This window comes from Notamacropus eugenii, chromosome 2, assembly GCF_028372415.1.
Source record: "Notamacropus eugenii isolate mMacEug1 chromosome 2, mMacEug1.pri_v2, whole genome shotgun sequence".
In the NCBI taxonomy this organism is placed as follows: Eukaryota; Metazoa; Chordata; class Mammalia; order Diprotodontia; family Macropodidae; genus Notamacropus; species Notamacropus eugenii.
In genome coordinates, this window is record NC_092873.1 from 463,192,839 (window position 1) to 463,214,161 (window position 21,323).

The window sequence follows — 21,323 nt, forward strand, 5'->3', positions numbered from 1 at the left end:
CTTTGAGAATGAAGGACAAACACAACAACAACACTGCTACACAATAATCCTTTCATTTTTCCTTGATTAACTCTTCATCACCATCCCCACAAAGGCTATGTAAAGTGCTCTTCATTCCCTAAGTCCTCAACACTACTCCACTCTTTCTATCTCACCTACTTTATTCAGAATATTGAGATCCTCCGTCGTGATATCCTTTATCTCCTCTTCATCCATTGTCTTCTCTTTTTCTTCATTCTCTGAGGAACACTTAAAATTTCTTGTTTTATCCAACCCTTTCACTTAGACATTCACGAAAGACAGAGCTCCTTAGGCCACCGCTGGGGAGGTCTCCACATAGGGACTAGGAGTGGTAGAGCAGAAGTGGAACTCCTAATCAGTCTACCATCTGACAGTTTCCTTTTTTTGACTACGTTTGCCAGCTATAGATTGAATTAGATGGTGGCTGAGGTATCCTTTTGCTGACGGCACCTTTATAGATGAAACACATAATCCTTGGGTAGGTACGTAGAACCTTTCACCTATGCAGGGCCTCAGGTAGAGTTCCATTGTCATAACCTTCCAGAAGCTAGTTTTACCTCCACACCCTGAAGAGGTATTGAAGTAATTCTTTACTGAGGAAATTTTATTGTAAATGTTCCAATTCTTTTTGTTTCTGAAACATTTCAGAAGACTTCCTAATTTTTATCTCCTAAAAGGCAATAGGAACAAAAGGGTTGGAGGGCTGGAGAAGAGCAATTTCTGTAAAGGTCCCTGGGGCTGAGCCATGAATGTAATCCCATAATTTCCTCGTAGCTCACTTTCAAGGACTGGGGTAGGGTAGGGAAGCTGGGAAGGGGAGACTCTCATGGTGAGTGACAATCTTAGGCTCATCATGAATATTCTGTACCTGTATCCTTTGCTAGTATGTTAGTACCTGCCTTAGGCCCTTCTTGCTGTCTAAAGTATTTGGACAGATGTTATATAGAATTCCTCTAAGACAGAGTCTCTTACCCTAGAGTTCATGTGTACATATCAGGCCATGACAATATCATTTTTATTCATTGACTTCTCTTTGCTCCCTTGGCTACCACCAAAGTCACACCTTCATTGCCTTTCACCAGAACAACTACAATAGCCCCATAATAGAGCCCCCAACTCCTCATGTTTTCTTTCTCTTGTCCATTCTCCAAATAGTATAATCCTAACTATTGCACTCCCCTATTCAAGAAGCTTCAATGAGTCCCTATCTCTTCTAAGATAAAATACAGATTCCTCCGCTGAGCATATAAGACCCTTTACAGTCTAGCTCAAACTTCCCTTTCTAGACATATTTCACATTACTTTCGCATACTCTCTGTCCAGTGGAACTGAGCTATTGGCTGTCTCAGCCATGTAGAAATTCCTCTCCCACCTTATATACCTTCCAGAGGCTGTGCCCCATGGCAGGAATGTGCTCCCTCCTCACCTTTGCCTCTTGGAATGATTAGCTTTCTCTCTGAGGTTCAGTTCATATACCATTCCTTAAAGAAGTTTTACCTGTTCCCCTTAGTTCTTTGTTCTTCCTCCTCAAATTATAATGTGTATATTTACCTGTTGACATTGAATTCCAAAAGATGAGTCTTTACATAGCATGTGCTTAATAATGGCTTGTGGTATTAATAGCTAGTATTTTGAAAGGACCTAAGATTTACAAAAATCTTTATAGATGTTTTCTCACTTGACCCTTATAGTAACCCTGGAAGGTAGATGCTATTTTTATCCCCATTATACAATTGAGGAAAGTGAGGCACAAAGAGACAAAAGTGATTTGCCCAGGGTCACACAGCCAATCAGTGTCTGAGGCAAGATTGAATTCAAATCTTTCCAGCTTTTCCAGTTTTCCACAGTCTTTGTGCTCTAACCACTGTACTACCCAGTTGTCCTTTGTCTTATCTTGTGTGGTCTTGTCTTCTCTTATATCTGTATCTTATTCCATACAAGTCCCCAAAGGTCAGGAACTGATCTATTTGTAACGGTCTCTGTTGCTCCAGTACCTAGAACAGCACCTGGCACAAAGTAGGTTTTAATGAAGGATTATTGATTGATTGAAGCCATCAGCTCTACTAGATCATTATCTTTTTTCGGATCATAATCTTTTTGAAGGGCAGGAACTATATCCCAACTTTGCATCTTTTTAGCCCCTACCACAGTGCCTTATGTGTTGAAGGTGCTTATTAATGTCTATTGAATAAATGAATGAATTCAACTATGTAAGTCACTATGCTTGGTAGGAGATACTTAGTGGAATACAAAGAAGGAATAATCCTTGTCTAGAGGGAATTTCCTGTCTGCTAGTTTGGCAAACTAGTGGCCTATCAACACCAACTGAAACCTACTAACACTAGAGACATATGAGTTATTATAGTAACAATGAATGAGGTCATTAGCACTCACAGAGTCACAGCACCAGAATAAGACGGCACCATTATTGCTCACAAATACTCACTCTGACCCTTTTCTTTCATAAGGATTAATCATATTAGCCCTGAATAACTAAGTTCATAGGGTCTCAACATTAGAGGCTACCCTAGAGGCTGTGTTGTTCAACCTTCCCCTCAACAAAATTTTATCCTCTATGGCAGGGTCCTAACCTGGTTTGTGAACATTTATTAAAGAGATATTTTGTGATTAAATTTCAATAGCATTGGGTTCCTTTGTAATTGTATGTATTTTATTTTATGCATTTAAAAATATTACTCAGCAACAGGTGCCATGAGCTTCATCAAAGGAATCCACAAGGAAGGAAGCATTTATGAAGTGCTTACTGTGTACCTTGTGCTAAGGACTTTATAATTATTATCTCATTTGATCCTCACAACAACAACCATGTCAGATAGCTGCTATTATTCTCCTCATTTTTCAGATGAGGAAGCTGAGAGACAGACAGAGATAAAATGACTTGCCCAGGGTCACAAGTTTAACAACTGTCTGAGGTCAGGTTTGAACTTATGTCTTTCTGACTCCAGGCCCAACACTCCATTCACTGTGCCATCTCACTGCCTCTGTGATAATATGATAAAGATTAAGAACCTCACTACACTACATTATCTCTGACATGGTTATCTGGCCTCTCTGTGAACTAAAGACAAGAAAATTACTACTCTATGACAGTCCAGTCCATGATATTGCTGGATAGATCTAAGGGTTAGAACATCTTACTTATATTGACCAAAAAAATGTGCTTATCATGGACCTTACCTTTGCCCTTGAGAGCCAGCCAGAGCCCATCTAATCTTATTTCAACATGACACATTCAAATATTTGAAGATAAATATCGTGGCCCCCACTCCTGCTTTTGCTCCTTAAGTATCCTCTTTTCCAAGCCAAATATACACAGCTCCTTCACCCAAATGTGTCTTGTCTTTGGACACAAGACTTTTTTTTTTATCATCTTAGTCATTCTCTAGGTTTTTAAAGTCTCTCTTCAAATTTGGAGGCAAGAACGCTGCATGATATTTCAAAGGTGGTCTGACAAGGACAAAGTACAGTAGTAATATTGCCTCCCTCAAACTGGATGTTCCATTTCTGTTCATCCAGACTAAGAACATCAGCTTTTTTCTTTTTTTTTGGTAACTGTGTCAAACTATTGGTTCATCATGACTTTATTGTTAACTAAAGCCCCTAGGTTTTTTTATTTGACCTATTGTCTGGTCTGCTTTAATCATGAACTTGTAAAATTTATTTTTTAAACTTAATTGTGTTGATTTCGGAGCGTTAGTTCATTCTTTTATGAACTTTTTGAAACTTTTTGGGAGTTTTGCCTTCCAGATTTATATTATCCATAAATTTGATAATCATTCCATCGAAGTCATCATCTAAGTCATTGATAAAAATGCTGTGACAGAGCAGAGCCAAGGACAGAGCTGCAAGACAACCAAATGGAAATCAATACAGGTTGATACTGATTTGTTAATCAATGACTTTTTGGATCTTGTTAAACCCTTTCAAATCCATTCAACTATAGTCTCACCCAATCTACACTTATTAAAATTGTCCACAAAAGTCTTGCTGAAATTAAAATACACTATGTCTTTGGCATTCCTTCCCTTTCTTCTGCCCCCCATCAATGAGTCTGATAACCCTATCAAAAATAGGATATTGTAGTTGGTACACCAAAGGGTTACAGAAACCAAGTAAGACATAGCTTTGGAAATGCCAGAAAAGGTCAAGAAATGTCTAGTTCTGAAGTGGAAACTAATGGAGGGTAATGAGAATCAGCCTACATGAATAAGGCTAGTCTCCTCGAGGCATGACCCAAATTCAAGAGGTCCCAGGCATAGTTCATGTGGTTGGACTCTGACTTGCGCATTGGCATCTCCCACCTAAAACTGGCAAACATCCCCAAGGTGCTTTTCCTCTGCAGCCTAAGCACCCTCTGTCTACTTTTTTCATTCATGACCCCAAAAGGTCAGTGGAGTCAGTAGTGGGGAACTGGGAACCCAAAATACTGTTTCCTCTTCTAGCCAGTCATTTTTCACTATGTACTGCTTTGTCACCAAACAGAACCTCCTGTCCTGAACTATGATTGCTTCTCAGCATGGCTATTCATTGACCAGACCTCAATCACTCTTCATGGCTTGTGTCACTAGGGGAGTGATGGAGTGCAGTCAAGAGTTGGCTGTGACACAGAGAGAATTTCCTCTGGCTGTTATCGCTTCATTTTCACTCTCCCACATCTTTGCGCATTTGTATTGCCGGTAATTTCTGGGCCAGGCTGACTTCTCCTTTTCATGTGGCCTCACCTTTGTAAACAATTTGAGACATGGAGCTCATAGGAAATCAGCATTACTCCTGACACCTTATGCATTATGGTTTTTTTTTTCTTATCTCATCTGGCTCTCTGCATTACTTTTTATTTACCTTGTGTACATGGAATATCCTCCTGGTAGAATATAAATTTCTGGAGGACAGGGAATGCTTCCTGTTGAATGTTTGTATCCCTGGCATCTAGCACGGTGCCTTATACCATGGTGCCAGAAGAAATACTTAACAAATGTTTGTTATGTTGTATTAGGGACAGCTAGGTGGCACCATAGTGCATAGAGGACTGGGCCTGAAGTCCGGAAGGCTCATTTTCCTGAGTTCAAATCTGGCCTCAGACACTTACTAGTTGTGCTGCTCTGGGCAAGTCTCTTAACCCTGTTTGCTTCGGCTCTTCTTCTGTAAAATGAGTTGGAGAAGGAAATGGCAAACCACTGCAATCTCTGCCCAGAAAACTCCAAATGGGGTCACAAAAGGACTTAAATGACTGAATAACAACAACAAATTGAATTGTATCCAGATAAACACAGCCTAGGAAGGAGACTGAGGATGTTTGTTTTTGGAGTATGGATGCATGGAATTACAAATAAAGTTGTCTGTGTATTCCACTAAAAGCAAAGGGATGTAAGATTAAAAAAACATACTGTGGTTCTATGCCAGAAATCCCTGCAAAGACAAAACATGTTTAACTAGCCACAGATTGGGTCATCTTTTAAAAAAACAAAAACAAAAACAAGGAAACAAACAAGAGCTTTGGCCTCTCAGCAAGGGCTGGGCCTGGGTGAGGTTGTGCAAAAGTGTGAATTCCTAAGAGCTGTTTCTTGGCTGCAGATCCTGCCCTTAGACTCTTCCAGTTGGCTTTCCACTATTCTGATCAATAAACAAAAGGGTGAGAGTGATAGCTACAGGCTGCTCTTTTGTGGCAACTCTATGCAAGGCTTCAGTCCATGGAGACCATCATCAGCTTAATAAGCTCTCTGTAAGTACTCACAATCCTTGTTTCAGGTACTCCCCTCACATTAATTACCTCAAAAATCATAAAAATAACTGACATATGGAGTAGAAAAACTGAGAGTGGGAGAGTCTAAGTGACCTGTGTGTGATCACCCAATGAATTGGGGTTGTGGTGGGATTTATCCAGATTCCAAGGTTAGCATGCTGTCCTCTGTACTATATTCACCCATTCCTATCCCAACCAACTCCTTGTTGTTCACCATCTGAACTTATTCAGATCAGTTCACTTATTTTTTATTCCCCCTCCACTTATTTCTTCATTGTCTTTTGCACTGATGTGTGTTCGTCCTTCATTGCTGAAGAAGACCATGCCATCAGAGAAATAATGACATGACTTGCACTTGACTTTGTTTTGAGAGAGGGAGGGCTGTGCAGGTCACCAGCCTCATTTCCTCCCAGAGCTATCTGAATCCAGTGACCAGATATTCATCAGGATGACTGGAGATGACCCAGGATGAGGCAATTGGGGTTAAGTGACTTGCCTAAGGTCACACAGCTAGTGAGTGTCAAGTGTCTTAGGTGAGATTTGAACTCAGGTCCTCCTGACTCCTGCACTGGTGCTCTATCTACTGTACTACCTAACTGCCCCTTTGCACTGATAGGTATTATCTGACGCATATGGCTCTAGAGAACAGGGAAAGACAGCCTAGCTGTAGGCAAAGATGTGGTCATAATCAGGGGTATGGTTTATAGGGATCCATGTTGGGTTTGAATGGTTTGATGTTCTCATCCAAGTCTGGAGGTATTTCTTCCTCTCTCTCTCTCGTCATCTAATTTAGATTTCTGTGCTTTTCCACTACTCCTCACTAAAAGTGCTTAGCCATCAACATCCTTTTCTGTTTTTAAAATGTCCTTATGGCTGAGAAGAATTTTAAAATGTTGAACTTTCTCTACTTTAGGGACTGTAGAGTTGGGATTTTAACTCCTCCTTCCACTACTACCATCAGGAAGTGAACATGGTGAACATTAAAATATTCAGTCCAATATTACACTGACTTCAATGCAGCATGACCTGTAGAGGAGCCTGGGCTTAGTACTTTATTGGCTGATCACTGCATAAACTGCTTAGTCTGACATTCACCTTCTTTGATTCTTTCCTTTAACCTTTCCACAGTATCAGTTTATCAACTTTTAATTTGTCCTCCTTGGGTTTCCTAAGCACTGTCTGATCTCCCAAGGCAGGAGTTTCTGGGCTTATCAGATCTAGAGGAAAACTGTTTGCTTCTAAATGATCCCAGTGGAGTCAGTTCCATCCTTATCACTAAAGTTCTGATGTCTAAATCTGCATCTGATGAATCTAGTTCCCATACTTATTTGGAGCCAGAGAGTAGCTATCAAGTTCTATCTGGAACCAATAAGATGCAGAGGTCAGCCTACGCTTGCTGCGGCATGCCATGGAGCATGAAGATAGAGGCCAAAGGGCCGAGAAAGGGCAGAATTGGGAGGGAGTTGTTATGAAGATGAGTGATAATGGTAGCATACTTATATAATATACTAATATAATAAATATGATATATTATGATATAATGCCATATTATATACATATAATATCACATAACTATAACAATACAGTATAACAACATAATGTAATATAGGATAGCATAAGGTAATACAATGAGAATAAGAGGGGGAGGGAGAAAAGAGAGAGAGAAAGGGGGGAAAGAGAGAGAGACAGAGAGGAGAAGAGAGAGAAAGTAAATAAAGAGATAAGAAGGAGAAGGGGGGGAAGGGAGAGGGAGAGAGAAAGTGGGAAGGGGAGAAGTATTTTTCTGATTTACCAAGAAAGGCAGCATGGAAGAGTGAATAGAAGGTCAATCTTGGAATCATGAAGACCTGGGTTCAAGACCTGTATTGGACACATACTAAGTGTAGGACTATGAGGAGTCACTTAACTTCTCCGAGTGGCACAGTAGATAGAACACTGGACCTGGAATCAGGAAGACCCGAGTTCAAATTCAGTCTCCGATACTTACTAGTTATGTGACCAAGGGCAAGTCATTTAACCCCTGTCTGTCTCACCTTTCTCATCTGTAAAATGGAGATGAAAGAACATGCAGCTCTTAGGTTTGTTGTGAAGATGAAAGGAGAAATTTGTAAAGCATTTTGCAAGCCATAAAATGCTATATAAAATTTAGTTGTTGCTATTATCACCATCATTATTATTATTGTAAATGACAGAACAATTTTCACTCTGTATCGTTGGAGAAAATTTCCATAGTGGAAATTCCCTAAATGATAAAGTTGGACCCTAAATTACCAAATTTTATCCTCATAACCCTTTATGTGGTAGATGTTATGAATATTATTGTTTCTAATTTACATATAAGGGAATGAAAGTTCAACTAGTTGAATGATTTGGTCAAAATTATACAGTTAATAAGAATCCAGACTAGATCTAAAATTTAAGTCAACACTCTTACCACCAAACACAACTTTTCCTTCAAAACAGGAAATTCTCAGGTAACTGCAAGCAGGTATTAGAATCAAATAAACTTGATCAAATCAAAATCAAACAAAATTTAATTTATATAAACTCTTTGGCTGTAAGATACTCAAAGAATTTCATGTACATCATTTTGCCTCACGTTGAGTCATGTTTTTAAATGAATTTAAAATTTGTGAAGCAGTAACATTAACTACCTTTTATCTTAAAGAATTCTTACTGTTGGGTAGTTCCAGTCCTCCCCAACTCTCTGTGACTCCATTTGGGGCTTTCTGGCCAAAGATCCTGAAATGGTTTGCCATTTACTTCTCCAACTCATTTTACAGATGAGGAAACTGAGGCAAACAGGGTGAAGTGACTTGACCAGGGTCTGAGGCCAGATTTGAACTCAGAAAGATGAGTTTTCCTGACTCCAGGCCCAGCATTCTATCCACTTATTCTATCATAATGTTCATTTCTAGTAAATACAAAGTAAATATGACTATTACACCTTAACAATAATAAAAATGATTAACTCATCCATTCCTATCTCCAGACCATTATTCCAATACATTCTCCTCCTTGATCAAAACTCACATTCTTGATTGTCTTATATCATTCCTTTATGAGGAAACCACACAAGAGAATTTGTTTTTGCTTTTCTCTTTTAAAAATTGCATCATATTTTACTGTTACCTTTTATTTTTATCTCACATTTATTTGTGAATATATCCTTCTCCCACCTCTACCCAGCAATTAATCCCCTGTAACAAAGACTTAAGAAAGACTGAAAAGGGAAGTCAGTAAAACTAACCAACACCAGGACATTGCCATAGCGTATATCTAATAATTCACACATTCCTCTATTTCCTCCTATTTCTCTTGTATTAACTTCACCTAATAATACCCCATTGTATAATCTAACTTGTAATCCAAGCTACCTACAGAAACCTTCTTTTCTTGAACACCTCTTGTGGCTTTTCCTAAATGAGTTTTCATTGTTTTTGTGTAAGGTATGTGCTCCCATGTAAGAAATGGGCACAGATGTACTGGTAGATGTTTAACAACCAGCCCATTAAAAAAATAAAAGTATGCATAGTATGCTTTTCAGTTTAATTTGTCTTGTTAAAATTTTTTCCACCACTTTCTTAAATGTAGCAAATCCACAGAACAATAGATCAAAGTAAGGTGTGTAGCATTTGTCAATCTCCAGGTGAAAATGCCCACCCTGGAAATTTAGCAAATTAATTTTCATGAGCCAGTATGAACTGGATCAAGTACACTCCTGGAGATCTGAGTCTACATGGGTTATCTAAATATGTAAGGGTATAGCTCACTCAAGACCCTCTAGAATCTCTAGAATCCAGCCAAATTCTCTCCAAAAGAGATTATGATATCGGTAAGATGAGGTGTCAGGCTAGATTCATATATAGGTGACCTCTCAAATATTTCTGGTCTAGAAATGTGATTGGAGGTAGAGAATTCAAAACAAAATCTTCTTCTTTGGTTGCTCCTGAGGCACAAGCTAACCCTTTACCTTATACTCACCAGCTTAACTCTTTCCTGTCAAATACTGATTATACAAAAGACTGTCACAAACAGAATAGCAAGTAAACCCAATTAATCCAAGAAAACAGCAAACAGAAATCAGAGAAATTAAAAAGACTAGAATATACCAGAGAAAATACAAGATAGAATGCATTCTTTCCAGGGAGTGAGATGAGATGTCAGATCAAACCAATAGAAAGTAGCCAATCTCACCCAAGGAGGTACATTTTGCAGATTCTAGAGAGGCAATATGAGTCTAATTTTAAAATGAGAGAACTATAGAAATGCTGCCTTCTCTGACATGTCTGTGACTTCCAGAGTCTTTCTATCTCTCTCCACGTGTGTTTCTTCTAGAGTCTTTGGTACCAGCTCTGTCGCCAGGTTCTTGGCATCCTTCTCTCCACCTGCTCTCCACCATTAGGAGTTTTGTATCTGTTCATAAATGTAGCAGGATGCAAAATACTCCATGCTTCGTTGGAAGCCTAGTTATGTTTGAATTTTAAATCAAATATATAGAAATCACTCTCTAATCTACCTCCTCCCCTCAAGAGTCCCTTCCCTTTTCAGCTCCCAAATCCCCTAGAACAGTTAAGCAAAACTGTCTGATGAAGTGACTACAACTAACAGTCTGCAGTATTCCACATCTGTAGTATACCACTTCCCAACAGAGAAGAAAGGTTTTGCTCTTGTAAAGATGTTAGGAATGTTTTTGTATGTGGAAATTTATCACTGGTATCCTTGTGGGATCACTAGTCAAAGGGAATGTGAATTTTATCAAATTTCATATCTGAGTTACTCTCCCAATCCATATTCACATTGGAAGGTCAGGTCCCCAGAGAGTAGTTATAATATCTCCTCAGGGCTCTAAGATTAACACTAAAGGATTCATGGGGGTGGCATTTCTAATGTTTTAAGTTAACACCCATCTGCTCTACTCTTCTACCTCCTCATGATTATACTTGATATCCACTCGATATCAATTCATTTTTAGAAAGATATATTTACTAAGGATATATAGTAATAGTTCGTACAAGACATCCCCTCAAAATATACAGAGTCTAGGGGAAAGTGAGCTCAAATTTAGAGAGCATAATAGCAAAGGAGTAATTTACAGCTTCTGAAAGTCCTTTTCCTGGAGTTTCAAAGATGATCCCTAGAAGCTTTGCCACTGGGTTCCTTATGGAGCCTTAAATCTACTGTTTCTCATTACATTTCATCTATCTTTGACTTTCACTACAGAGACTACCCTCAGCTATTGCTATCCTGAGTATGCTACTAAGGATGCTGCTGATAACATTCAAATTCTCTGATCCTCAAAAGTTTACAAACTCCTCCTCTGGCCAAAGGAAGGCAGGATTGAGGAGACTGAGGACCAGACCCAAGCTGAAACACTCCCCTCCTTCCCTCTCTAGGCCATTCCTTCTTAGACATTTGCAGAAAGCTAGGCACGACAGGAAGTCTATACGAATTAGTTGGGAGACTTGCATACATTCTATGAGGCTTGTGTAAAACCAGCAGTTATTTTCAGATAAGAGATTAGAGCATCCAGTGGAAGTCTTGATGTACTTTTAACAAGTACCAAGGAGTCTGGATGATTCCTGCTTTATATACATAATTGAGTCTCAAAAATACTACACCTCTCATTCCTATTTTTTTCATTATTTCTCTGTAGTTTTAGATGCTTTGTCCTTCAAATAACTTTTAAAATTCTTTTGTGTCGATCTCTAAATCTTTTTGGTAATTTGATTAGTATTGCAGTCTAGCTATAAATTTTTAGGTTGTATCATCATTTTAATTATTTTGACATAACTCAGCCATAAACGCTGAATAGTTCTCTAATTTGGGAGTCTTCCTTTGTTTCCTCTACAAAATAGTTCATAGTCTTATTTGTGTCAATCTTATTTATGTGTTGGTATGTCCTAGTTATTTTATGCATATTTTAGTTTGAATGGAATCCCTCTGATGATTTTTTCTTGTTTTTTGATGACTTATACGGATTTATTTAGTTCCCTGATATTTTGCTGAAGTGATTAATCATCTTCAATACTTTTTCTAGGCTGATTCTCTGAGCTTTTCTAAGTAAACCATTGTATCATCTGTGAATAGGGATAATTTTTGCCTCCTAATTGGTGATATTTATTCTTTTAATTTGTTCTTTTGTCTTATAACTATAGCCAGCTTCTTTAGTCCTATGTTAAATATAAGTGGCAAATCATGGAATTTATTTGGAAAGCTTCCAGTGTTCTTCCACTGAAAATAATGTTACCACATATAGGTACATGCTTTTGGTGATATGGAAAAAGAATAATTCCTTGCCTATCTCTTTTGCAGTTTTTAAATGAATTAAGTATTTTTATCAATTTAAAAACAGAAATATCATTTCTGTATTTATATAATCCTGTTTTCCTTATTTACATCAATGAATCATCAAATTGAGTAGTATTGTGTCTGCTATCTGATTTATTATACTAAAGGCTTTATTAATGTTGAAACCACCCCTGACATAAATGCAACTGATAATGTTGAATGGTATTCTGGATACACTGATGTTGTTTCTTTTAAAAAATTTCATTTGCAATTTTTTTTGTATTAACAATCATCAGTGATGTTGGTCTATATGACCCATTTCTCTGGTTTGCCTCTTCCTGGTTTAACTAACAGAACTATATTTATCTAATAAAAAAATTTTGATAGAATGTCTTCTTTCTCTGTTATTGAGATTATGTAGCATAGTTATTAATCTCAAATATGTGATAGAATCTCTCTCTCTCTCTGTTTCTCTTTCTGAGGTCAGTTCTCTATCTCTGCCATTGGTGTCATGCTGTGTCTCAGAGGTAATGGTAAATATCAGAGAAGGGTATCCAAATCCACTTGACAGTACTATAGGGATCTTTGTTGGAAGAATGTCTTCCGTGGAAGCATATCTATACTGTAGCCTCTGCTGTGAGTTTACAAAGAACTCTTCTGACTGGTTCCCAGTGAATGGGGCTGCCACCAATATTCTTGACAACTAAGAGAGAGAGGATAGAACTTCATCATATTAACCATGGTGTTTCTTTTAAAAAGTAAATTTTATTTACTTTGTTAAATATTTGCCAATTACATATACTTTTCTAAATAATCATTTAAAAATTTTTTGAGCTCCAAATTCTTTCCTTCCAATATCTCCACCCTCCTTGTGAAGGCAAAACAATATGATATAGATCATACTTATAAAACCATGCAAAACATATTTCCATATTAGTCATGCTGAAAAAGAAAATATGAACAAAATAATAAATACAAGATAACTTTTTTTTAAAGTATGCTTCAACATGCATTCAGACCACCAGTTCTCTCTCTGGAGGTGAATAGCATTTTTTCTTGCGTCCTTTGGAATGGTCTTGGATCATTGTTTTGAACAGAGTAGTTAATTCTTTCAGAGTTGTTCATCCTTACACTAATGCTGTTACCTTGTACAACATTCTCCTGGTTCTGCTCCTTTAATTCTGCATGAGTTCATATAAATCTTCCCAGGTTTTTCTGAAACCATCCTGCTTATCATTTCTTATAGCACAGTACTATTCCATCACAATTATATACCATATACCATATATCCAATCCCCAATTTGTGGGTGTCCCCTCCACTTCCAATTCTTTGCCATTACAAAAAAGCTGCTATAAATATTTTTGTACAAGTAGGTCTTTTCTCCTTTACTTTGATCTCTTTGGGACACAAATAAATAATGATATTGCTGGATAAAAGGGTATGCACAGTTTTATAGCCCTTTGGGGATAGTTCCAAATTGTTCTCCAGAGTTGGACTAATTCTCAATTCTACCAACAATGCATTAGTGTTCCTATTTTTCCATATCCCCTCCAGTATTTTTATCATTTTCCTTTTCTGTCATGTTGGCCAATCTAATAGGTATGAGGTGGTACCTCAGAGTCATTTTAAATAGCATTTCTCTAAATCAGGAGTGACTTTGAGCATTTTTTCATGTGATAGTTTTGATTTCTTCTTCTGAAAACTGCCTGTTGATGTCTTTTGATCATTTATCAACTGGGAAATAGCTTCTGTTTTTATAAATTTGGCTCAGTTCCCTATATATATTTGGGAGATGAGGACTTTATCAGAAAATCTTACTATAAAATTTTCCCCAATTTCCTGTTTTCCTTTTAATTTTGGTTGCATTATTTTTGTATGTGCAAAAGTTTTTAATTTCGTGTAGTCAAAATTATCTATTTTACTTCCCCAAATCTTTTCTCTCTATCTTTTGTTTGGTCATACACTCTACCCTTATCCATAGGCCTGACAGGTACATCTTTCCATACTCCTCTAATTTACTTATGATATAACCCTTCATGTCTAAGTCATTTATCCATTTTGACCTTGTCTTGTTATATGGTCTGAGATGTTGGCCTGTGCCTAGTTTCTGTCAAACTACTTTCCAAATTTCTTAGAAATTTTTGCTATACGTTGAGTTCTTGTCCCAAAAATTTGGATCTTTGGGTTTACCAAACACTAGATTACTATGACCATTTACTTCTGTGTATTGTGTGCCTAAATCTATCCCACTGATCCACCACTCTGTTTCTTAGTCAGAACCAGATTATGTTCATGACTATTGCTTTGTAATATAGTTCAGAATCTGGAACAGCACTGCTTTTCTGTAGTCTTTAGGAGTGACTGGCCATACTATTCATTCAGTTTTTTTTTTCCCATGCCTTTTTTCTCTTCTGCTTACAGATGGTGCAATATTTTAGCAATGGAGGAGAGGCTTTTAGTCCAGGAGCAAAAATGGTGACTTGCAGAAGTACATAGCCTATGCTTATTTAGGAGACCTGACGGGGAAGATGATGTTTTTAGATAATTTTTACCTTTATGTTTCCTTTTCTGAGCACAGATTAGAGATTATTTTCCAAAAACTGGTTTAATATGCAAGTTTGAGAATTACCAAGAGATTCAGAATTTCTGAGTTTAAGAGTTTAGCCACAAGCCTCCTAGAAAATTTATCTTAACAGTGTACCTAAAACAGAAGAAGGAGTAGTTAGGTGGAACAGTAGATAGAGTGCTGGGCCTGGTTCAGAAAGACTGATCTTCATGAGTTCAAATCTGGCCTCAGACAGTTATTGTGCATAAACCTGGGCAAGTCACTTAACCTTATTAGCTTCAGTTCCTCATCTGTAAAATGATCTAGCAAAGGAAATGTCAAACCACTTTTTGTCAGGAAAACCCCAAATGAGGTCAGGAAGAGTCAGATACAACTGAAATGACTCAACAACAATTAGAGAAAAGATAAAAGAGGGCCAGCTGTAACTGAAGGACTAAAACTCTGCTATGATTGGGGGCTGGAAAAAAAAAATTGAGTTTTGCTTATTCTGCTGTTTCCATGAGTTGCTTGAATGGTGCAGATCCAAGATGAATAAGGAGTGCTTATGTGATAACCTAAAATTATCTTATTTTCTGGGGAGAGGGTATTGAAAATATCCACCCCCAATATTTGTTCATGGACTCCTGTGAGTTCAGTGCATCCTTGGCATTTAATATGGTGGATAAAACAAAGCCAATAAATACTAGATATCCATATGCAGAATTGGGGACTCTGTTACACACATGTGACAGGTAGCATGAATGGTTTATGCTAGGTGTGCATACAGTGGTGCTACCAAAGTGATCAGTAGTCATCCCCTGATACTGGGATTTTATAATGGATTTTGTTTTTGATATATTTGTAGCTAAAACTACAAATGTCTGCCTCTCACTACACTTAGTTTCCTAAACCAGAAGGAATTAGCTCTGCCTTCCATCATTGTTTTAAGAGATCTTCTGAACAGCAGCCCAGGGAAATTCTCATAATTTGTCCCAGTTGTTCCAAAGGAAGACAGGAGACAGGAAGACAGAGAATGAAAGCAAGAGACAGAGAGAGAGAGAAAGAGAGAGAGAGAGAGAGAGAGAGAGAGAGAGAGAGAGAGACAGAGAGAGAGACAGAGACAGAGAGACAGAGAGAGACAGAGTCAGAGAGAGAGACAGAGAGACAGAGAGAGACAGAGATAGAGAGAGAGACAGAGATAGAGAGAGAGAGACAGAGGAAGGAGAGAGAGAGAGAATCCTTAGGATTTCAAGTCTGAGGTAAGAACTGTAGAAAGAGCGGGAAAAACTCTATTTAGGAAACTGTTACAGGAAGGATATAAATGTCTAGCTACTTACCAAGAGCCAAGCCAGACTGGAAACGAGACTCATCTGAGTAATCTAGGGAAGCACTACTCCTCCTGCCTCCCACACAGGAGAACTTTTCTTTTCTTTCTTCAGACAGTGAGGTTGTGGGATCTCAGTGTGATATTATAAAAAAGTTCTAGATTTGGAGTGCAAAAACTCAAAGTCAAATGCAACCTCTTTCATTAATGCCCTCCCCTGGCAACGGACTCAGGTCTTTCAGATTTCAAATTTTGTGCTCTGTGTACTCCACCAATTAACTGCCTCTAATACTGTGTAAATGATACAGCCCCACACATTTCAAAAACTAGTTTTTATTTCATATTTGTATTCCTGGCAATAAATACATTGTCTTATTCATAATAAGTGCTTAATATGTTTGTTGGATGAATGAATGAACTCTTGAGTTCAAATTCCATTTTTTACACTTTCTACCTGTTTGACTTTGGGCAAGTCTCTTGATCTCTATAATGTTCACTTGCCTCATCTGTAAAATAAGGCATCACATTAGATGGCTACTAATATCCCTTTGAGATCCAAATCTATGAACCTGTGACCTGAGTATAAAGCAACAGAGATTTTCACTCAGAGACAAATAATTCCCTGGGGGATGAGGGAACTGTACTATCTATCAACATTTGCTTCAGTGTGATATTTCCATAGGTCTGTTGCACAATGACTGCATCAAACTAGCACCAACTTGGAGTAGCAGGTCAGCAGTAGTAGCAAGAAGGCCTTATCGTTCCTACTGAGAGCAAAAGAGCAACAAGTAGGGAGGAGCTCCTTATGAAAGAGCAAGCCAACATCAGAGAACTGGTGGGGAACTACTGGGACACAGAACCTCAACAGGAAGCAAAGTCCCATCTTCCTCTTGCACTCATTTGTGATCTCTGTGGTTCAGTACCCTAAAATACAGAGATCACAAAGGATGCTGATTTGGAGAGGAGGAGGAAGGGAAGGGGAAGTCTCTTAACTATCTTCCACTCAGATGTCTTTCTTTTTTTGCTCTTTTCTGTTTGAATAAAACTACTATGCTTTGAAGCTTTGTGAACCTGAGGAATTGTAAGAGGAACAGATGGTCACCCTTGGGACAATGACAGATGCTGGAGTTCTTCGGTCACACCTAAGTGAGGAAACAAGCCAGGTAATTGAAAGGTTCCTAAAGCCTAGACCTATCATGTCTGCAGGAAACCTCTGACTCAAAAGTTACATATTCATGATATTTTTGATCAGTTTTTCATATACACACACACACACACACACACACACACACACACACACACGTATATATAATGCTTATACTCCCTATCTCACAGGCTTGCAATATAGCAGAAAGAGTCCTGTATCAGTAGTCAGAAGAACTGGGTTCTAGTCCCAACCCTTTTACTTAGTCTTGTTTATGTTCTTAAGGTCTGATGTTTTGGTTTTGGTTTTTAATGAGGGGGTTGGAGTGATTCTGCCATGCTATAAATGCCATGATCAAAAAAAAAAAAACATTTTAAAAAGATCTAAAAAAGATATAAAAATCTGGTCACATGATTCTGGAATTATTCTCCAGGAAAAGTGATCATTTTAAAAGTTTGCCTTAGGATTGATTTTTCTGTGCCCTCTTCCTTGTAACAAATGTAGTTCTTTTGATACCTTTACATTCAAGGGTCCTTCTTAGAAATTTCCTTGTTTGTCTTAGAGAAACCTTATCATAGGTTGATAGCTAGAAGGAAAACTTAGAGGCTGTTGAGTCCAATCCCCTCATTTTACACATGAGGAAACTGAGGCACAGAGAAATTAAGTGACTTTTTAAAGTTCACACTGCTAGTAAATGAAGCAGAATTTGAGCCCAGATCTTCCAGACTCTAAGTCCAGTACCTATCCATTATACCACACTACTACCTCAAATTTAGTATGGCGTGGGAAACAGACATCTTGGAACCAGGAAGACCTGAATCAAGTCTAGCCTCTGACACATTCTGACTCTTCATTTCCCATCAGGTTGCATACCGGTGGACTTGTCCACCATGCCCCTGAGTTGGGTACCTTCTCCTCCCCTATCACCTCAGTAACACTGACTCCACACCTCTTTCCCCCATCATTTTCAGCTTCCTTTATTTCTTTTCCATTAGCATGTAACCTGCTTGAGGGCAGAGACTATTTTCTTTTTAGTAGTTTTGTATTCTAGTGTTTAGCACAATACTTGGCACCTAGTAAGCACTTAACACATGCTTGTTGAGTGACTAACTGATACTGGCTATGGGACTCTGGGAAAATCACTTAACCTCTCAATTTCAGGCAACTAATTCTCTAAGCTTGAATGTGTCAACCTATAATGGTAGCAGTAGGAATTCCCTCATCCCAGAGTTCTCTATTTCAATAAAATCACAAGTCCACTCTCTCTCCTTCCAACATATTCTGTTTATCCTTTGAGTTGCCTACTATCTCAAACATTTTTCTCCTATCTTATCTAAGACTTATTCCATCATTTCTAACAAATGGCAATTTAAACCAAGTTTTCTGATCATCTCCTATATCTGTTTTCACAAGGACAAAATATGACTAAATAGAATATTTATAAAACTTGAGTCAATAACCTTCTATACCTTACTATACTTTTCAAAATTCAAAGTGTATTTCAAGATTATTTTTAAAAAAGACAGCATTACTTTCACCATTCCTATAGGCTCACTGTTGCCTGTATATCAGTTTGACTTTTAATCCTTCTTTGATATACAAAGTGCTAAAATGCTTCTTAGTCAACTAATACTTATTGCATGTCTGCAATGTGCCAAGCATCGTGATAAGAATCTGATGTTGCCAGGACAAAAACACCCACTAAAGCCCTTTATCTTGAACAAAATTGATTATTGCCAGGAGATGCCCCCCATATACCAACAAGGTTATCAAATGCATATGAAAATATTTTGAAAAATTACAAAATGGTACATACCATATGAGTTCTTATTATTAATGAAGATAATTATTAATAACAAGAACAATGAAAACTAACTGGAGAATATGAAACAGCAGTGAAAATTTCCAAAATTTAGTTGTGTGTTTATATGTACACAAATATATGTATATATATATGTACATTTACAAAAATATACATACATACATATATGTGTATATATATTTTTTTCTGCTATTTAAATACTATTTATTTGTCGGAACCCCTTTCATCCCAGAATCTGTTCGTAGTATTGGGAGTGACAAAGCTCAGAAGGACCTCAAGTAGATGAAGAAAACTAAGGATTACAAAAGAGATTTTAATTTGAGGGACTGGAGGTGGGGAGGAAGAGGAAGATGAAAGAAACAGGCAAAAGGACTGCTGAGCTGGGTGGGTGAAATGATAACTGTTGGCAGATAATTCAAGTTTCTTAACTTTTATTTTATATCTGTTTTGTTTTGTTCTCTTTTTTACCAACAGCAAAGCAGGTCTGTGAGATGGATTTCAATTTCATACAAAATTCTAGATTATTTTATTTTGAAAAAAATTTTTATTTTTAAAATTTTATATATGGAATAAAACAAGCATTTCCATAACATAGTATAGTAAAAAAAGATGATTGTACATGAAACTGTAAAAATATTATGTACAACTTGCTATCATATAACTTTTTTTCCTTCTTTACCCCTGCCCTGGAGATGGCTACCATTAGGCACAAATATGTATATATGTGAAATCCTTCTATACATATTTCTATTTTTCAGTTCTTTCTCTGGATTCAAATAGTGTCTTCCTTCATATGTCCTTTATAGTTAATTTGGGTTTTTATAAGAGTCAAAATGACTTATTAGCTCAAAGTTGTTCTCAAAACTATATTGTTTTTACTGTATACAACATTCTCTTGCTTCTGCTCATTTTGTTGTTCTTCATTTTGTACAAGTCTATCCATGCTTTTCTAAGATTATTGTATTAAAGAGATGTTTAGTGACTATTTAGAAGATGAAATGGTGACCACAAAAAGCCAGCTGACTTCATCAAGAATGGGTCAAATAACTGATGTAGTAGAGGAAGTTAATTTAGGGAGTTCTCTCATCCATTTAAAGAGCTTTTGTTTGGGACTTTTGAAAGTTCTCAACTTCTATGTGGACAAGTTTAATGCTAATTTATTGAAAGGACTAAAGATTAAGTCTTTAGTGACTGGGGCTTCCCCTAAGAGAATTTGATTGGTTAAAAAAACTCTTAGTACCTCCTCTTTCACTGATGGGACTTGCCCCCAATAAGAATGGAGTGGGCTGACTCTTGGGAAGATGAAATCTGATGGGAGAAACCTCCTCAATGTGTCCAGCAAGTTGATAGATCATGTTTTGTCTTTCACTTTTCCATCTATTACCTAGAGAGATCCTGAGGAAAAATAGTTGATTGGGGGTAAGTGACCTTTAAGTTGATCTCGAAGTCAGGAAAATGTTGCCACTTTAGGTTTTGAGTGAAAATACCAAAGTATAAGGAACAAGTCAGATTTATTCCATGTAATTGTAAGAGTAGGCAACTAACCTGTTTCCCTGATTCCATGACTCCAGTCAACCATGGCTGCCATATAGATGAGACAGCCAGGATCCTGAGTAAAAGCTATCTTCTTTTTTTAAAAATAAGATAATATTTGTGAACTGTTTAGCATCGTAGACAATAAATGTTTGGTTCCTTTCTTTATAATCATTTATATATGACTTAAAGGTTTGCAGAATACTTTACTCGTATTATCTCATTTGATCCTCACAAAAGTCTTCCAAAGTAATATGCTATCATCCCCATTTTAGAGATGGGGAAACTGAGGCATTTTAAATGACTAGACTGGGGTCATACAGTTGGGAAATATTTGAGGCAGGATTTTTAAAAATTCCACTTTATTTTATTTTCAGTTTCAGATTCTATCCCTTCCTTCTTTTACTCCCCCACCTATTGAATAAGGCAAGATTTCAGCTCATGTCTTCTTGACTTCTAGTCCAGCAGGGTATATTCGTTATGTCACCTGGCTGCTCAATCTATTAATTAGCATTAAGTTCCTGTTAAATGCCAGGTACTAAGCTAGGTCCTGGGGCTACAAATCATTATTCCCAGGATCTCCAATGGGGAAACCAACTGCTACCCTTCAAGTGACATCATCTCACAGAAATCAACTGTGAATTTCAAATGAAACACCCCATTTATTTAAAATGCCATGTACAACCACAATAACTTTAGATTGGTAAAGAATCACAGAAGCCAATGGCATTTTCTTTACCAAATTTTGCTGAAAATGAACCAGAATCTCAATGTAATAAATCCTCCCCTCACATCTCCAGCAGCCAGGAATACTCAGTGGGGAACCCAGTACTGTGAAATATACTCTCTGACTGCTTCATGATCCAGGAATTCTCAGGCTT

The 21,323-nt window shown here is 37.5% G+C and overlaps 1 long non-coding RNA gene across 2 annotated transcripts in view; it reads left to right on the forward strand.

Annotated features, from left to right (window-relative positions):
• Positions 1 to 5,624: 5,624 nt before the first annotated feature.
• LOC140529658 (uncharacterized) overlaps positions 5,625 to 21,323 on the forward strand; it is a 147,413-nt gene continuing 131,714 nt past the window's right edge. For both annotated transcript variants that reach the window (XR_011975632.1, XR_011975631.1), the window contains exons 1-2: positions 5,625 to 5,761; positions 17,005 to 17,106. This is a non-coding gene — a long non-coding RNA (uncharacterized lncRNA). The remainder of the gene's footprint in view (positions 5,762 to 17,004; positions 17,107 to 21,323) is intronic.